Genomic DNA, 20,633 nt, shown 5'->3' with positions numbered 1-20,633 from the left:
CAAGACACAGAGAAGAAATGTCGATGTGGAATCCAGTTGGCAAACAGAGCTGACAACAACATTCATCAGTCAGACCCAACCGGTTTCACCAAAATCAGTGCCTTAAAATTTGTAAGCTAAGCCCTTGTCCAAATCCAGCCTCCACTCTGCTGCATTTTCCTTTATCAATCCTACAACCTCAGTAATTGTGGATGCAGGCAAAGGGTATATTTGTGGGGAATGAAGTCTCTTAAACCCTTTTGTTAAATGCAACACATGGAACAGATCTCCTTGTTTCAGACCTTGACCACCGCGAGTCAGAGCAGACCAGAACTGAGTTCAGGAGAACAATTACTTCCGCGGTGCTTTCATGCTACACTTATCACATGTCTCTCTACTCACAAAAGCATCTTCTTTTCACAACAACGCTGGAGAAAATTGCTGTGCCTTTGTTGCCAGGCAAACTCTCTAGACTATTTTCTCCCTTGCCAGTCTCCCCAGTCTCCAGGCTGCTGTGTATTAGGATGTACTCTTAAATCAAGAGCAACTTCTCTCAAAGCCAATCCACAAATAGCCCAGGGTTCACGGCACTCCTAACCGCTGTAGATGCTTGTTTCTTTGAGCCATGTTTCTGTTTGGATACACAAAGGAGGCTTTAAAGTTTCTCATGCAGCTATTCAATCCCCTCTGTGAGGAGAACATTCCCATTAATGAATTATTTTGTCAATCCCTTCTCTTACAGAAGTTCTGGCAAGGTTCAGATAGCGATGCAGGACACTGGAACTGTCTGTCTTTTTTTTTCATCCTTCTTGTTTGAAAACTTTTTTTGTTCCCTATTGCAGTGGAAATTAGATTTTTAACTAAGGCAGCCTTTCAGTAGAAAGGTATCTGCTTGCTGCACAAGTTTTTTTCCACTTTCCATCAAAAGGCCCCAAACATTCAAATCTCTAAAGTCTGGGGTTGGGGAAAAAAGAAGAAGAAGAAAAAAAAAAATCACTAAGAGAGAAAATGTTTTTGTTGGAAATTCTAATGACAAGAGAGTAAATACCTTTCAAGAGAGTAAATACAGATAAATTCTCTTACTGAACTAATTTAAAACTAAGAAGAGGAAAGGTTTTATTCATATGGAAACCATACAGGATTGTTTGGTTGTCTAGTTGATCAAGCCACCTAATCTCATCCATCAGTGTCCTTATATGACACAAACACACTAATGTTCACCTAAATGAGCTTCAGGCATGCACACATATGTAAGCACACTCAACACAGCCATTCCAAACTGCCTTTGCAATAAAATTTTGCTTCAAAGGGCAGTTAATCCCATTTTGAAGAAAGGGAAGCCCTCAGGAGTGTACTTGAGCAACTGTCATGAACTTCCATCACCTTCACAACTAGGAATTGTGTCTTATTTTAATATAATGTTATTATTTTACTGCTAAATTTGGTCGACATAAATATCCAGCTAAATATGCTTCCTCAGCTAGACCAAGAAGCTGACTCTCATGCCTGCACAAAGCAATCAAAGCATCTCTCAGTATTTTTGATAAGCTGAATATGTCAAGTTCTTTAAACTTCACAGCAGAAGGGTGGATTTCCAGCCTTCAGGTCATTTCTGTTGGCCTCCCCTAACTTTTCTTGAGAATATTTCCACATACTCTTGCACGTTGTGGCCCAATTAAAGCTACATATAAGAATAAAGTCTATTCCTAACTTATTTAAACTTGCTGTATTTTTGTTTAATTAGTTTATGATTAGTTGTGTTTATACAGAATAGTGTGATGTGGGGGTTTGGTTGGTTGGTTGGTTGGTTTTCCCCCTTCATAGCACAGCATTATATAGATAGGCTGTCACCTCAGCTCTCCTCATAAGTGGTTGTGTCTTGGAGTAGATAACACATCACTATAATCTATATGCTTAGTTCCCACAAGGTTTTCTTTATATCTGCCTGTATTAAAATGAATTCTGTTGCACTGAAACCCCCTTAACCTGGAGAGCCATTTTGTTCCTGCTTAGCAACTTTTTCTTCCTCATTATTCACTACTTCATGAAGTCCAATCTCACCTTGCAGACTTCACTTAAAGTATTTTCTATCTTTTCTTGGATCATTGGTACAAATATGGTATAGTCAATACAATTTAGAAAGAGGAAGTGTTTCAGTGGTTTCTCCTATTAACAAAACACAGAGATCCACTGGTGAGCCAGTATTAAAAACCTGTAACATGTTTAAAAACCTAATGAGGCAAAACATCAGGTGGACTAAGTCAAAACCCCTGGAGAAATGCAGGTCTTGTATGTCCTCCCAGTTACCTTTCTTAAGTAGGTATGTAATCCTGTCAAAAAGACAGCAGGTTTATGTAACAAAATTTATAGTCTTTGAAACCCTGCTGGCTGTTATTAATTGTATTTTATCCTCTAATTCTTTGTTAGTAGAGTTCTGGGTTAATCATTATGCTTTACTTGGAATCAAGAGCAGACAAAGCGGTCTGTTGTTCCCCAAATCATCCCTGTAAACTTTTTAAACAACAGGTTACAGGTTGATAATCCCTAAAGGACATTTATGATCCTTACAAGAATGATTTCACATAGTAAAGCAGCAAAAAGTGGAACCTTGGTCCTACTGAGATGGTAAAATTCTGACTGGTTTCAGTAGTGAAGGAGAGATTTCACCAAAAAGGGAAAACTGGAATGGTAGAAAGAGATAATTGAAAATACAAACCCTAAATTTAGCTTAATGCTAAAAATGAACACTAAATGGCAAGTGTAATCTCCCTCAAGATCTTTCCAGCTGTGAAATGAAAGGTCAAATTTTTTGTGGAAAGCAAGAAAAAAATAGTTGAAAAACCAATTTCTCATTGATAAAAACTTTACATTGGAAGTTTTCAATCAGAAGAATTTATACTACTGTCTCTAACCACCCAATGGTTGTTTGGATCATCTTATTTAGAGTCCCAGGGTACTCCATACAGCAACAGCAATCTGTAGAGGTGTGGTTTACACCAGAAGGGCGTCATAGTTACCAAATGAATCGATTCACCCTCTTACCTTCTCAGCAGCATTTTGAGTTGCCTACAGGAAACTCTGAAGTAAGCAAATTGTGTGAGTTATACAGGAATGTTGCCTCATCAGGCATTGAAGGAGGGGCAATTTATCTAAGAGGTGAGTTTCAAAATGGTCTTAATTTTGTAGAAATAAGTACAGTCTTGCTGTGTATGCTTAATGCTCACCTGCTTAATATCAACGAGGTATTCGATACCCTACAGCTCTGGGTCACACAAATCCAGAACTGTAGCCTTGTTTTCCAAGAGTTTCTGATACATGGGTGGTGTTTATTGTCAGATAAAACTCAACCATAACAGCCATTGCAGGCTTAGTGAATAAGAATAAAAGGTAACTTGGAGCATAACCAAAAAATAAAAAGGATAGTGCTTATTTTTAATACTAGTCTGCATAAAAGAAACAGAGAAGTGTAGGAGGCTGAAGTGGTTACTTCAGAGAAATTAAAATAGTTTTAAACACATTACACACTTGAGTGCCCAGCCTTCTTAATTTTGTGTTGTATGCTCTCAAACTGCTGGAGCAGCACACTGGAGGAAGACATATGCCTCCTATAGAAATGTGCTTAAATATATATACACACACACACACTTATATCTACACACGTGTGTATATCTATATAGATATGTACATATGGTTTTAGTTGAGGATTTTTTTAGATATCACCAGGATCACCTTCAAAAAAAAAAAACCCTTTACAGAAAAACATCTGCACTTGCTATTCCAGCTACAGACACCTGAGAGAGCAGACATTCCCCTGAATAGATGTATTGTTTTAACATTTATTTCTTCACCTTCTCAAAATGCCTGCTCATCTGAATTTACAATATATTAGCAGCCGTGCTGTATTTTGTGTGTGCATGGTTCTCCTTCACTACACTATAGCAGATTAGTGCTCATTCCCCTCTTTTCCTTGCTTCTCTTCAGATCGTTACACATGACAAAACAACTGTCCTAATTACAGCAAGTGTTCCCAGCTCTGTCACCGTGACAATTACTGCAATGAGGGCTCAATATCTGCAGCAGACAGTAAAGTATTACTGCAGTTGTGTTTGATAGTGCTCAATTGTCCCCTTGAGAATTCTTCAGATCAGGTTTTTTTCCGTGGGGGTAAGGACTCCCCGCCTTGCTCTGCCCACAGTGCATTTGCTAACAGGGTTCAAAAGTTTAAGGCAGGGGGATGGCCAAGGATGTACTGTAGAAAACACAGAAGTTTGTGTTTTTAAAGGAGAGGACCATTTGTAGATATGGGTGGGGTTTTTCCCATGCAGGCTGGACAGAGCAGCTTTGTTGCCAGCGAAGGAGAAAATAGATATTGGCCAGAGTGGTTGAAAGCTGGCCCTCTTTCCGAGTCTGCAAAAGCCTCTACAATACCAGGAGATACATTTATGACATAGTTCTCCCCTTCCTCTACTTTGTATTTGCAGGCTGGTGAGCTGATATTGCTTCAGATGGAGCAAAAGACCTGGGAACATCACTTTCCAACATGGCATCCCTGCTGTCCCCATGTTAGCCTACCTTTCAGGAAGCCTCCAGCCAGCCAGCTGATGGGCCTGCAGCACAGACTGCTCTTCCTTTGGTATTTCTTGTTTGTTCATGTTCAGCTGATGTGTTGGACACCTTTAACCTCCCTTGCCTCCCTTGTCAGCCTCTGCAATCTCAGCTAATCAGAGAGGGGATTTTAGCTGTTTCCAAAGGCAATAGCATGACCTAGACTACATTCACTTTATCCTGAATGATGAAGGTGATGTTCTCTGTATTAATAGTTCATTATGCTCCTGAAGTTGATTCATTCAGATGGTCTCCTTGTAAAACCCATAAACAAGAGAACTAGGAAGCTACATAGCTATCTCATTTGACCAGAAACAAGAATGCAAGGTCCTAGTACTGAATATTGATCACAGAAAACTAATGCTGCCACAGTTAACTTGGCATGAACTGACTGGTGTACTTTAAGTCTGGATTTCTAATTTTCCTTGGTCAGGAATAAAGCAATATCTTATTTATCAGATAACATCTTTATTATAAGCATCTTGCACAGCCTTTCCACTTCAGCCCACATGGGTTTCTTCTGCTCTTGGCACGGATCAATGAAGTCAATATTTCTGACTGCAAAGCTTTCTATGACTTACACATATTTAAAAGGATAAATCCCAATCAACAACAACTCTGCTTGAACATAACCATTATAATCCTTATCTTTGATCCTTTAGGCTACAGAAAGCAGTGTAAGGCAGGAGTACATCTTTCTAGCTCTCAGGAAATAGTTATGATGACAGCAGAAGATAAACAACATTGCCTGGGTTTGTTGGCTGGAATTTCTCCAGCAAAACCAGTAAGTGGTGCTACAGTTTCACAAGTATGAACTGGCCACTGGCCACTGAGCCCTCTTAAACTGGCATCAGGAACACTGTTCAAACCTTCTATGTACCAAAATGCCAAAATGCATTGTAGCCAGGCTCCTGAACCTCTACACCACTGAGACAGACAGCAGGATATCTGTGTCACACATGAGGAAATTGAGGCGCATTAGAATAATATCTTCCTGGATAATATTATCATCAAGGAAAGGGGAAGAGAGTCAGGGCCACAGCCATGGCTTTTCCATTTAGCACAGCTATACTTTTTACCAGATGAGATTAAGTTACATAAATCTAGCTGGGGAGTTGCCTAAGTTATGTTTAGGGAGTTGAATTTAATCACTATAAAGGCTGTTTTAGTCTTGTGAATTTAGTATGCTACAAACATCCTTTCTTCAGCATATGGAGGCCAAATAAGTTCAAAGAAAACACATTTCAACAGGAGTACTTTTGAGGGTTAAGTTGTTGGCCAACACTACATTTTACAGCTCAGCTACACCAGCAAACACCACTAATACAGATGCAGCTTGTCCTGCCAAAAGAGTGTTTTTAGCAGTTAAGTTTTTACAAGCTCCCTCAATGAAATAAGCTGTATCAGCAAAATCACATTTTTTCTTTAGTACAGCTGAACTTATGCTGAAGGTTGTGCCAATATAGAAGTGCTATTAAAAAAAAGAATGACACCTCTAACCAAAATTACTGTGCTGGCAAAAGGTTTGACTATAGACCTGACTTTAATGATTCCTTGGGAAAAAAAAAATAACAGGAGAGAAGTCAAATAGGGAAAAGAATAAGGAGAAGAGGGGGTAAAGGCAGGGAGAAGAGTGGGAAAAGAATAGAACACATTCCTTTTCACCCAACAGTCAAAGTGTTGTCTCTGAAGTTCTTGCTTCACTCCAGAAACAGCTAAACAACTTCAAAAGATGTGTTTGTTTCATTGGGAGATAGAATAGATCTTTTGATACAGTGCCATATATCCCAATTCCACTCTCACTTATAGGCAGGAATGAATTGTCTGACTGGAGAGAAGCTCCCTCATGGGAAAAAGACATGAGAAAAGGATCAGGCCCTAGTTTTCAGCAAATATTTAATTAGAGCTTAAAACTAAGTTTAGGATTTACCAAAAGGGCTCTCAAGGCAGAGCCCAGGACAGCCTCGACAGGCGCTCACCTGGTTTTGGCTTGCAGAATGCAGTCAACAGACAAACACTTCAGTTCCTTTGTTCAGCTAAGGGAAGTCTAGCAAAAAGCTCAGAAGAACAAAAGTACTGTAACTGCAATTGTAATTACTTTTGTTCTTTCCCCTTTTGCTTTTAAGTGTCTCAATTTTGCATACAGTTTGCACATTTTTACTTGAGGAAACTTCTGAGAGCTTACAAAATGGCTTGTGGTAAAGTTATTCACACATATCACACTGGCACTTCCTATACTATGAGAGCATCTTAACATTGGGGCATCTCTTCACTATTTGCATTTATAGCCGACTTTGGAAGATTGAGCTATAAAAACCAGAGGCTGTCTTTGACTCAGGCTTAGTCTAAACAGCTCAATGAGGTAAGAGTTTTCAAAACTGCATCCATAAACCAGACACTCCTTTAAAAAAAAAGAAACACCAGAGAAATAAAATCATATGGACAGCTTGTGCAGAGATCATTTTTTAACGTGCCTATGTAAAGTATCCAGCAAAATGGATGCTTCTGTTGCCTTTGGCCACTACTGTAATGCAAACTATTATAATAATGTATCACTCACTGTATACAGTCAGAAAACTTCAAACCTGAAGGGAGTGACTGAAAGCACTTCATTGTGAATAAGGTCTTGTCAGTGAAAAGCTCTTTTAACCTAATCTCTGTTCTTATCCCCAGTAATGAATTCCACTGCTGAAGCTACAGAGAGCAGACTTGTACCAGCAGTAAAAGGAGAAATTCTTGTTGATTTTCAACTCTACTGCTTGTGCGCCTCTCTTTCCAGTCATTAGAAATTGGCAGATGCAATCAAACAGACTTTGTCGCCAGCCCTATTTTGCCTTAATAGGATGTTATGGTCTCAGAAACATTCCTTATGACACAGAAAAAAAAGGTTTCCTCTTTTGTTTAAATACCAAGCTGATTGTTGATCATAACGATGTAACCCAACAACGCTCACAGGCAGCACAGACCAAGTTTCTTTGTAACACAGTTGGGTCAGATTTTTCTCAGAAATTCATTTATTGCGGAGGTGGCCTGAACTGAAGAGGAACTTCTACATCTGTTTCAGGGTCTTCAGACAAAGAGGAAAGGAGAGAAAGGAGGAGAATAAAGCCAGAAACACTGCCTTGGCAAAGCACATTAAACACAACGGGCTTTCCTGTCCCCTTGTGAACATGGATTGCTCACACTAGGTCACGCAGGAAGGAGGGCACCCAGCCCCACTCCAAACCATGCTGCTCAGCTCCTTGCAAGCAACTCCTCTTTCATTTGGGAGAAAAAAAATAAATCTAAATTGAAAAAGGAAGGTGAGGATTTAACAAGGTCAGTCAGACTGTGCTTAATTTTAGGGAAATGAACATTTTCAATAAACTTGATAGACCCATGCCACATAGTAAATGTCATGCAGAACCCTGGTTCTCTATGGCTATTCAGTTAAGAAATGCTCTTATGGAGACCTGTTGCCGACAATGCTTCCTTCTGGCAAAACAAGCATCAGTTTCTTCTCCATCCCACACATGGTGTGTGCTTTTGTGTGTTTGAAGATGCACCTCTTGCTGATTTATATTATTTGCCTTAATAGCGTGGGCAGAAACTGAATCCAGATACTTTGGCTCCTTTAGCTCTGCTTTGCAACTCTTTTATCTCATTTCTGAACCTCTCTCACAAGGAACTGTGATAGCACAGCTACATGACCTAACTGATACCGAGGCTTTGAGTGGAATTAGGTAAAAAGAGAGAAACTAAAATGAAGGAAGAAATCTGAGCCTCGCAAAAGGACTTCAGTCCTCCTGTTACTTGGATCACACCTCCACAATCACAAGGTGTCATTTCAGAGAGGCTCCAACACTGCATCCAAGCAACATTATTTGTAATAAACTCTTAACAGAGAACAATGGCTTGACCTAAAACTTATTAAAATAGACATCATGAATAATATATGGGAATTGAAAAGCATAAGTGAAATAGTGGATGTAGACACAATAAAAAAAGCCCTTGAAAATGCCCTAAAGTAAAATATATGTTTTCAAAACTGCAAGTTTTAGCCATTTTTTTCCCCTGAAAGTCACATCTCTCTATGCCCTCAGGGTACAACAAATATATTAGACATAGATCATTTCTAAGTGTTTTTGGCCTTTGCAAGGAAAACATCTATTTTTGCCATTTGCAAGTTCTTTTCTTCCAGCCACACAAACATCCCACCACACCTCAAAATGTACTCCTGACTTCTTTCCTTATGCTGAAGTGACAGCAGCTTTCAAAAAACCCAAGTGTACCACCACAAGCTACACAGGTATTAGGTCCCATGAATTTTGCAATCAGTAAGACCAGGACTGCATACTCCCCTGTTACCTTAGGCACATTTAAGAAGGGTAAGTCTGACCCAATGGGATGCCAGCCAGAACTTTCCAAACCCCTTGAAATTCAGGGAGTGCAGTGCCAAGCTAATAAACCCTGCTTGCCATCAGATGTATTACGTAGGGCTCAGCACTATGCCAATGCAGCCACCTGGCTTTTTGTTGGCTTGGAGCTTGAGCAGAGAAAGCCTGCCCAAACTACCATGCAGAACTAGCCAAAGAGAACCCGTATCACCTTTTGCAATTAACTCTTGGCATTCTCTGAATTTTTATTAGCAGAGAGATGAATAGTCTGAGCAGGGTGGCTGAGATCCTAAAAAACACCCAGGTTGAAATGAATGTAAGCAAAGTTTTCAAAGTCCTGAAAACAAGTGGTGATCATGGGTGTCAGAGGAGGATATGGCTTATTGCACCTCCTGCATACCCTATTTCGTCAAATAATTATGGGCATCCTTTTACCCATCAGATTTTACTATCCTTCATGATGACTAACACTTCCTTCCCTTCCTCATCCCCTGGGTTAAGATAACAGGATAACAGTGCTTTCCTTCTCCCCCCCACATGGTTTGCTGGTTCTAGTGGAGAAGAGTTGTTCCTATTGCTTGCCTGTACTGTGCTAAAAGCAGGGGGGACACAGCTACAACCAGAGTATTAAGGTGTTATTTATTGAGGCACGAACATAAAAAGGAAGAGGCAGCCAAGTTGCCTTCGAAACTCCTTTCAGAATCCAAAACATTGAAAATTAATCCCAGGTCCTTTTGTGAGCAGAACCCAAGTTTTCTCACTTCACATTCTGAGTGGTCCTAGTAATTCCATTGCCATTTTTGCCCAAAGTCACTTCAGGACCATTTCCCCCAATTCAGTCACTTATCAGTCAAGGTTTTACAGTGATACTCTCTATTTTCAGCAAGGTATTACTTTAGAAAGACCACTGAAAGACAGCATTTATTTCTGGGGAGAAAGATCCTTGGGGCTGGAGTAACCTTAGTGTTTCTAGTTTCTGCTCTATGACTGCTTGCAGTACCTGCAACGTGGCTCTTGCTGCCTTGACTATTGCAGAAGCATTTGCATGAATGAAGTCACTCCAGCCCCAAGTCTTACTTCAAGAATGATGTTTCAGTCAGTGGAACTTATCTCTGTGATCAGCATTAGTACAAATCCCCTCTGGAACCCTCTGCTTTCACTGTAGCATATTAGGATAATAATGCTCTCCCAAAACCCCCAACCTGAGGCAAATCCTATATGTTTTTCAGAACAAATTAATCAACTGGCTACTTTAAAACTATCAACAATCTTGCAGTCAGAAGCAGCCCTACAGAAATAGATTGATTGGCTAGATCTTAAGTACACCACTACAAAGTCAGGATAATACTGCTCAAAAATCCCATATAAGAAAGAAAACAAAACTGAGCCTACTGCAAAAAGCCAGCTCAAGTAGAACACATCAATCAAAGCTCAGAGCAAGACTTACCAGAGCTCTCAGGAAGGGCACAAACTTTGCCACATGTGAGGCAGGCACAGGATACTTTGCTCAGCCCTAAGCACTTACCCATGATAAATAAACTCCCAAACACACCCAGAACCTATAACAGCTGTTCAGCAAGACCTAGCTTTTTTGGCAAAGTGCTATGCAAGCATGGTAGTGAAAGGCAGAGAAATCCCTACCAGGAGAGATTCCTGCTGTAAATTCACCTCAGAAAATAGTGGAAAAGAAAGCCTTCAAATGTCTAATAAATTAAGTGAATTAACAAACTATAGCCATTTGCAAGTGACTTTTTACAGCTTTTAAAATACAGCTTAAAATGAAAGAAAACATCATAATTGCAAGAAAAAAATACAGTTTGAAAAAAAATTTGTTTGTCTAATAGAGAACCTGCTTCTCTAATTAAGTAATTAAGGCTCAGCAAGGCAGACATTATCAACACATAAAGGTCATTTTAAATGAAGAGAGGATGCAAAACACTGTTGTTGGAGAGTTTTGTGGAAGACTCTCTTGTGATTGGTAGCTGCTGTTTTGAAATGAGCTGAGAATTACTAGGTAGCATGTTTAGATTTTCCTTCTGCCTAAAGTCAGACTTGGGACCATTGGGGTCTCCTCCCTGTGCTGGCAGAGCTCCTGCTGGAGCCTGTAATGCCAATTCCTTGACTCCCCTTGCTGTGTGAGTCACAGGGAACTTGCACTGAGCTAAACAGGGAAGCTGTTCTGGATTTATACCCGTGGAAGTGACAAGGGAGTGAGCGCAGTGACCTTACTATGTGACTGCAGGCAAATGCCACAGGGCTTGCCCCCCACCCTGCTCTAGATCGATCTTTATATTCACCAGTGCTGCACTGCTGGGGAGCTGCTTCATGCTGCTCTGGGACTGCAGTTCAGCACTGCTCTGTGATTTAAAGTCTAGGGTGGCCAGGTAGCTGAATACAGCACTGGCCCCATCTGCTCTGCATAGCTGCAGCAGACCCAGGCATTGCCTGGGAGAAGCTGGGGAGCATACTGAGGCTGAACAAACTCAGGACAGCGGTGTGCTTGTGACTCAGTCCTGTGTGCTGTCAGTAATGTGGCACTAGTGCTTGTTTGGCTCTGCCATCTCACACAGCTTTGGAGAGGCCAGGATCTCCCAGACTACAGACATCAAGTTGATGAATACCCTAGAGCTGGAGGCACAGAGTCAGCACACCAAATCCTAAGCTTCTTGCTCCCTGTTGGACTGTCTCTGGCACAGAGATTTCCACTGTTTATTTTAGGTGGGAAAAGGGCTGAGCATACTCTTGATCACCTCTGGGAGAGCTTTGAGCCGACCTGACGTAACCTGGCTTCTGCATCCTCAGAGAAGAATGCAGCAAGAATGGCTCAGCCACCTGGCTCACAGCTTTTAGCTACAGTTCATCCAAGCTGAGCATTCAGTCTAAGATGCAGCATAAACATTGTTATTCTGTAGGCACCTCAAATGAAAGAGGAACCGCAGCCAGAGGCTGAGGGATCTGAACAGGTTTAAATAGATATGATGTGATAATTAGCGTCCATTGAGGGATCTGGGGGGAAGAAGAGGGATGAAACACAAAAACAATTTCCACCTTTATTTTAAGTTCCTTTGACAGATGGGAGTATTTTCTGTTATGCTACTTGTGGTTTGGGTAATGAGATTAGGCCTTGCATAGCAGGAAGCAGAATTAACTTTGTTTACTTAAAGTGACACCGTCAGCGTGGAAAATCACATTTCCATCTGAAATGCAGTGCCTACTACCATTACAAATAACTCTTGAGATCATGATAACTAAAGGAGATTAGAGGTGAAAAAAACATACCCCGTGTTTCTCCCTGTCTTTCTCTCTCTTTTTATTTTTAATATACTTTATTCACACTGAGCAGTGGAGAGCATTCCCTGTAGCCAGATTCCCTGCTCGGAATCTCCCTGAGCCTGTGCTCCACCCTGCCCTTGCACCCTAAGTGCAGGAAATGCAGGCAGGGAGCAACAGGCTGGGGATGAGAGGGGGCAAAGGGGAGGAAAACCTACCTGGCTCTGGCTGATCTCAGGCATCCTTAAAAAATACCTCCCTGAAGGCAAATGGTGTGGCAGAAAAAAACCCTAAACCATCAGTATTTCAAACTAGGTTCAGGATTGGATAAACAGGATTGGGCACTTAAAAAAAAAGGCTTGACTTTTGTAGAAGCCAACTGGTTAAAAAAGTCCTTTAACATTGCCCCCTAAGCACACTACTGCTGAAGTGGCTATAAAAAGGCTGGGTGTTCAGCTGCTGCAACATGCAGAGGAAAGGATGAATCTTTAGGAAAGGAAGACAGGGAGGAGAGGGAAAGGCTTTACAATAGGTTATGTCCTAAATTCCCAGTTTATGCACTGGAATGTGCATGTGCTAAATGACTAGGCTTGCATATACATGAGGGAAAATTGAGAAGGGAAAAGGCATTCTGTTGTGCCTACAAAAAAGTCATCACCATTATAGTGGCAATAAGGGTTTGCATGGGAGAGTGCCTATGCTGTAGCCTCGTGTTTGTGATGCTTCTCCCTTCATTGCCAGCCAAAGCCATGCACAGTGACTTGTCTACGTGGTATTTTATGTGCTCATGACCCCTGCTAATGTTTATAAATGAAGGCGATGACTGATACGTGCCACAGTCATTACTGCTTCATGTCAAAAAGAGTGACGGGTAAAGAGTAAAATCTGGACCCAGAACAGAGATGGATCCAAAATATATAAATAACCAATTTAGAAAAAAAAAAATATTAATAAAAATACCGTAACAGATCCCAATCTGCTGTTGTATACCAATTGCCAGTAATAATCTCTATGGTAACTGAACTCTCTTTGGCCTCTCTCTGTATTCAACTAGTGTTTTATGGTTTTTTCCCCTTCCCCTATTTTCATGGAAAGTTTTCAAAACTGGTTTAAATATTATGATGTTTTCCTCTTCAAGTGCTAACTGGGAAATGTATTCACTCTGGCTGTGTCAGTCTCATAAGCAAATTTCCCCTTCCTTAGATGACTGCATTAGAGGTGACTTTTGTGAGGGCACTTAACCAGAAGCTCTGTTCAAACACAAAATAGATGAGAGGTTTTCAAAATCAAAGAGGCTAAACATCACCCAGCAACTAGATAAATCAATTAAGAAGGAAAACAATATACTAAGTAAAGATGCTGCTTTCAGAAACTACTTATGTACCTGGGGAAACTTAACCTTTTTCCTTATTTGTAGTTGTTATCACCTGGCTGCACATGTCTCTTCTTGCCAGCTGCTCTCCTACAAACTCAGTGACTTGTTCTGGGCAAGGGTGTTATACATGGGTGTTCCCCTTTCCCAGCCTGCCTTTACAAGTGCTTTGGCTACTAGATCCAAAGGAAGGTACTACCTGCAGAAATGCATCACACAGTCAATATTTGTTGTGTTACACCAACAGACAAAAAGACAAAAATATAAAGGAGAACAAGCAGAATCATGTGAATGCTGTCTTCCTATGTGCATGCAGAACACCCAGGGTGCTTAACTAAACTTTTCATCACTATAATACAAGTAATTAGATAAGAAAAACCTTTACAGTATAAATACCATACCTTTAGACTTTGCATTCTGGTTTTATTTTCCTGTAACTCCTGGCAAAAGATCCCAGACAAGAAGCTTGGCATTGGATGTGATCTATGAGCGAAGAGATGCTCTTCTCTTGTAACAGCCTTGCTCCACAGCAAGGTACGAATGTTTGCTGACTGCTCCCTAGCTGATGGATTTACTCATCTAACTTTAGTCTAGAAGAGACTCACCTGCCAAACCCTTTCTTGGTTGGTAATTAGTGCCACCCCAGGGAATCTCTGCTGATAAAAAAAATCCATCACAGAATCACCCTCATTCAGCTGTAAAGAAAGACAGAGGGGCTGGGTAATGAAATGTTGGGAAACTGCATGTTTTGAGCAGAGAGTTAATTCCAGGCTTAGGAGAAGCAAGATGCCTCAGAAGGGAACCTACAAAATCATCAAGCTCTGAGGGTGCTTGCTTATGGCCAGACCTGGAAAACAGAAAGATGCTGAGGCTGGATTGAGCTGCAATTATAGAGTCTGTATCTTTGGGGTTTTGAGCATCTACTCAGTTATAGCTGAAATGTAGCTACCCAGTTATTTCTGCTCCATTATTCTTTTCAGTGTTCATAGTCTAGGAGATTTCTAAGAAGGTGGATTTGTAGACTTTAAAAATCCTATTAGAATTTGCTCTTCTAAAACAATTATTTCTTTGACTTATGGATTTCTTTGTGCTTAGATGACTCAGACAGGGTGTAGGGGACTCAAACGTACAATTTTCAGTCTCTATTTGGTCTTTGAAAGCTTCACAAAAGCAAATCTCAAATTAAGAGAGACAAAATGGGCATGGGACCATTTCTGCTGCCTAGTAAGAGTCGCTTACTTGGAGGAAGCAGACCCTAAGTTTTAACTACCCAGGATTCTGATGCATTGTTTGTCCTGGATCTAGTTCAAACAAAACAGTCCTTGGAGCATGGGCTGGCATGTACCCTTTCCAGCCAAGTGTTGTAACGACTAGGCTAAAATGAGATGTCTATATTTCCGTTTCCTCTCCCCTTGTTGCAAAAACTTCAAAATGTGAGATATATTCCCTCTTCGCCTTTAAACCTCAGGTCTTTTTGAAAGAGAAAAACATGTAAAATCCCTATTGATGGTTCATATTCAAAGATGCTATACGAATGAAACTCTTGCATCCTTTACACAACAGCCCAAACCAAGACCTTGGATCTGAAATTGCGGAGTGTTCTGAAAACACGGAGCTGGATTCAGATCCAGATCTGAATTTCCTAGTGGTTGCCTGTCTTCCATCTGTTTGTATTTGGATGTCTCAGGATATAAGCAGCAGTTCTGTAGTGTCACACATGAATAAAGTGGATAATTATAAAATTAAAAGATATAACATGCTTCTAGGGGAGATAAGACTACAATTAAAGAGTATAAACAAACCCAAGTTTGATGTACAGGCTGATATATTTATTCATTAAATGTAATAACATAAACAAGACCATTAACTGTCATATTTTAACGATAGTGTACCCTGCAAAACATACTCAGGGAGAAGTCCTATTGACTCCAATAGCAATGCCACATAAATTTAAATCATGGCTGCAGTAAAACAATATGACATCATTCTCATTCATGATTATTTGTTGCACATTCCCCAAAATGTTAAACAAAATAACCATAACTCACTGAACTAAACCTGAGCTCAAACGTTTGTTTTTTGGTTGTTTTGGGTGGGTTTTTTTGCGAATCTAGAGAAACCCATCAGGGAATGCAGAAACCTGTTCCACAGATAACTGAAAGACAGTATTCCCAAGAGGGGAAATCGGCCCAGACAAGGCTGCTGTCTATCTCATCTCTCTAGAAAACACTGGACATATTTTTGCTCCGGAGATGGCAAAATTTGGGTAAATGCCACTTCACATCAGCAGTGTTAAGATCAGATTCTGACCTTTTTTAAAGATTGTTAACAGTCAGCATCAGTGGAAGCCTTAAAGGAAAAATTTATATCTGGAAAGTATGTATTAACTAGCTTGGGGTAAATAAAAAGCCAGTCTGGAAGGGGGAAAAGGGTTTCAAGAATTCTCCCTTGTCATATGCGGTATCTGTGCCAAGAAGATGTAAAACAGGACCATTTGACAACCTATTCAGCCTTTGCACAGCCTCTTTGCTCATACAAGGGAACCAGCCAGGGGAGAAGCAGCTTGTGCAGGATCTCTAGTGTGAACAGCACAAACAGGGGCGATCTTCAAAGGGGTCTCACCCCAGATTTGTGAACTGCACTGAACTGTGAATTATTATGTCAAATGTTTCATTGTAAAATTCCTCATTAAATTCTTTGGCGTTCACCACACGCTCAGCGTAACTTGAAGTGCTGAGAAAACGAACGCTTACTGTGCCATGACAAAGGCCAATGGTTGCCTCTTTACTGAGCTTGATACATATGGTGAAAACATATTGACTAATTACTTGGCATTTTCAAAAACTGAAACCACTCCAAAGTCAGACCTAAGATAATAGAAGACGATACAGTGTGAAGAATAAAGACTGGGAGAACAGGGCGGAAGAATAGCGTAACCCTATTGCTGCTAATCCCTTATTCAACATTTGCTTTGAGATACACATACCGAGGAGCAACACAGATCTCACTGTTTCAAACTGCTCAATGAAAATTGGTAAATCAACACACCTGATTCATACATCAGTTCAAAGTAGAGACTGGCTGAAGCAGCAAAGATGAAATCAGGATCCAGACTTCTCCCAGACAGCAGCATAAAATGGACAGTACTTGGAATCAGGGTTCAGTTTTGTGATGCTCAGTGTCTACAGTTTTCCACCTTGTTCTAGCATTTGCCAAGTGCCCTAAAAGAAACAAAGCTGGGACCTGGTGATGAAGCACTTTGAAGGAGATGTATTAAAAAGGGGTCAAAGTCAATGTGAAAAGTGAGGCACCGAGACACACTTCTCACTCCAGTTTTCCAAATGCCATCTCATACACAAATAGTTTCTCACAGCTCAGCCTAGCCTGAGCTGCCTTACAGCAGTCCCTCATACACAGCCTTCACAGTGAGCTTTTTAATGCCTTCTGAATTCCGGCACCTCTCTTCAAAGTCATGATAAATCGGTCCACTCATCTGATTAGGAATCTTCCCTAAGTAGGGGGATGAACATTTGACAAGTTAATTTCAAGGTAGCTCATGGAGTAGAAGCAACATAAAGCTACACAACTGTAAAAAAACCAAACCAAAACCTAAAACTCATGGAGTAGAAGCAACATAAAGCTACACAACTGTAAAAAAACCAAACCAAAACCTAAAACTCATGGAGTAGAAGCAACATAAAGCTACACAACTGTAAAAAAACCAAACCAAAACCTAAAACTGTTGCTGCCAGTAATGGATGTGTAGCAGGAAATATACTTAACATTCAAGCTCTTTGTACTAGAAGACAAACTCCTTGGTTTAGAAGTAGGAAGCATGAGGACTCACTGAAGCTAGAATTAGCAGGAAGAGAATTACTGCTATTAGAGTTTTAAGATTATGAAGTTTGTGCTGATGCATCCACAATTCAGAAATAATAGGAAACTCAATGGGTTACTTTTAAGAATCAGACAATAAAAAAATCAATAATTATTCCCTTTTATTTTTCCTTTAAATCATCCAGATAACAAGAAACCATAGACCTGAAAAGGATGCCTAAAGTTAATGGTGCTATTAGATTGAGGAAAAAAAAAAAAAAAGAAAGTGATCAAAACCTTGACCCAGTTACCAAAAAGTTCAGTTTGTAGAAGCTTATTATTCTACTATTATTATCTTCAAAATTCAAGATAAATCGCAGACCATGTTTGGAGGCTAGATGTAGACATAAGCAGAAACTAAGAGTAATTTATAAACATTTCTATTATATGAGGGGGAAAAAAGTGCTATTTTAGAAACACATCAATAATATGATGTCTTCCATAAAAGTTTTAAAAGTTTTATTTTCAAGCTCATAAACTAAAAATAAAACACTTTAAGTGACTGACTTTTCTTTAAGGCAACTCTTGAGCCTGATATGATAACACAACTAGCAAACCCCTAGTAAAACTCGTGGAAGAGTTCCTGGTCTTTTGAACAGGATCAGACATTATCCTTGTTGCTTTTCATTACTGTTTTACTATAAAAATCTGGGTAGATCATCACAATTTTGCCTCTGCTGCATAAGTATGAAAGCATTTAAAAGAACAGCTGCTCTCCAAAGGTGGGAAGGATCTTGCTTTATGCACTTTTAGAAAAGAGTTTACAAACCTTAAGTCCCCTAAATACAAAAGATGCTCTTCATGCTCCAGTGGAGTTCCACCTCAACTTTTTCCAGAAGCCTAGGTAAACAACTCAATTCTAAACAGAAGCAATAAGCAAAGATACTATCTATTGTTTTAGCTCAAATCATTCCCAGGGCAGTGGAGCCTTCTGTGGGCAGCTGATGAGCCAAGCCCTCATCGCATGGGCACTGCTGTGCTAGAGACTGTGAAGCAGGTACGTGCTTGGTCTGTTGTGGGATGGCTCTTAAAATGGCTTTATGCCTTAAGTCACTTCTTATTCTATTCAGCAAGCTTGGGTTTTTTGTTTTGGTTTGTTTTGTTGAGGGTTTTTTGTTTTGGTAAACTTCCCTGGAAGTTTACCAGCAGTAATAGAGAGCAGTGTACCAACAGTGTGTACGGAGTGGAGCCCTGACTATGCAGTTCCATGTGCGAGGAAATTACGGAGTTGGGCAAACACATGGGAATCTCCTTCAGAAACTCTGTTCCCTCCTAGAGCAGCTGTGCTCCTCTTTAGCTTTTTGTGGATCTCTAGGTACAGCCTTTGCCTGCTCGTATGCAAAACTGTTAAATGAAGCCAGCTCAAGGACTGCTTGCCATGTCTGAGTGTGGCACCACACAACGGGCTGGGAATGCCTGAGATCATTTCCTCTCCTGCCTTTCATATCGCTGAACTGAAACCATCACTTCTGTCAAAAGCAAGGACTGCAGATGAAAGGCCAGTGCATTAAGACAGCACGTAATTGTCAGTCTATGAGTTTCTGACATTAATCGTTTTACTTAAAGATGGCAGCGGAATGAGGGTTTTTTTGTGTCCCTCCCCACCTCCAGTGACAACACACAGGAGATGTCTGGAGAAAAATTAAAAAGGGGGGAGGGAAAAAAAAAAAAGAAAAAAAAAGGTAAAAAATAATGACTCAAAAATTTTTGCTAATTAAAAGTAATGTGTTTTCCCATTTTTTGGCAATTTGATAACACAAAACACTTACTTGGGGGCCACAGGGGGAAACAAACTGAGACGGATAAAAAATGTTTTGTGTTCATCCAAGCAAGACTATGTTAATGCACATTATCCCATTAATGCACATCAACATCGGGAATAAGCGCGCCAATGCAAGCAAGAAGCATACACTTATCATCATTTGATAACATGTTTAATGACAGATTGACGGTTGATTTGCAAATGTGAACTGGCATCAATGTTGCTAACTTCAGCTTCTGCCGCCTCCTCTGCTATGCCAGCATATTTATGTGCATAATTTGATTTCGCAGCCACACTGTTAGTACATTTTTAATATTAACTATGCAAGAACAGACAGCCGAACTTAAGTTGCACTGATGGTTTGAGTTCATTAGATTGAAAAAGATGGGCAATGATGACAAAGATGGAGATGGCAGTGCAACATCAAAGAGGCAACACTTAACAAACACACTCCATTTTGAACAAACCGAACTAACACATTTCAAGTTGTCGGCAGCAGCAGAGCCCTTATGTACAACAGTAAGAAAAAAAAATATGCTTCTGCCCTGGACATACTGACAGCAGCTCTGTGAGAGGCTTAGCAGGCTCCTGGACACACAGTCGTTAAGATATTTCATTCGTCTGTTGCAGGTAAAGGGGTTGATTCTGGTCTGATGTCCAAGTGACAGCAACATAATTCAGTGGGCTTGCAATGGAGTTTCTCCTGATTTACATTAGTCCAAGGGAGAGCACCTGCCTGTTCTCACTCTCCTTCCCTGGTTCTCCTTTCACAGCTGTGATTCTTTATGATGAATAACAAAAAGATTCTGCTGAGAGCTCAGCTCTTGCATGCATGATGCAGAGCAGAACTGCAAGTTCAGAAACCCTGAAGCTTCATTCCACGAGGTTTAGGATGTCCTTCCCATGTCCCCCAAGCGAGCAAGCCCAGCTCCATATGGGACTGCACTCCTGGTGACTTCCTCTTCTTTGGTGATCCTGTGCAATTCAATTCTGCTCTGAAGGGAACAGGTACCAATGAGCTGGGAGACAATATTTCATCTTCTGCTCACATTAATGTCTAAGCATATACTGCATCTAGTATTAATTTGCTTGTTGTGCTGCAATATATAATAAATTTGAGGCAGTTGCTTTATGGTGCAAGTTTTAATTTTAAGTTTTATGGTATAAACTGACCATCTGCAGGAATCTGACCATATAACCTAAGCCATTCTGTGTAGACTATAATGTTAATACCTCTGAATCACAGTGAAACTATGATTTAGGCACACAATTAGATAGACCTGGTCCTCAACAATTCTCAGCTGTCTGAATTACTGCTGAACAGCTTAATAAATATATAGCACATAGGCCTCTGTTCTGCAAAGCTTTTAAGGATGTTCTTAAGTTTGTCTCT

General features: G+C 40.3%; 1 protein-coding gene across 3 annotated transcripts in view; it reads right to left on the bottom strand.

The window, feature by feature from the left end:
• Positions 1-20,633, bottom strand: part of TSHZ2 (teashirt zinc finger homeobox 2) — a 223,504-nt gene that overhangs the window by 53,796 nt on the left and 149,075 nt on the right. The window contains exon 3 of one of the 3 annotated variants that reach the window (XM_054173363.1): positions 19,469-20,235. The exons of the other annotated variants lie outside the window; for them this stretch is intronic. The gene's annotated coding sequence lies outside the window, so the exon portion shown is untranslated. Of the gene's footprint in view, positions 1-19,468; positions 20,236-20,633 lie in introns of those variants that run through there. 3 annotated transcript variants of the gene reach the window in all.

Source organism: Dryobates pubescens, chromosome 26, assembly GCF_014839835.1.
Source record: "Dryobates pubescens isolate bDryPub1 chromosome 26, bDryPub1.pri, whole genome shotgun sequence".
Taxonomy (NCBI): domain Eukaryota; kingdom Metazoa; phylum Chordata; class Aves; order Piciformes; family Picidae; genus Dryobates; species Dryobates pubescens.
Note: the sequence above shows the minus strand (reverse complement) of the source record. Positions and strands in the feature narration are given on the sequence as shown.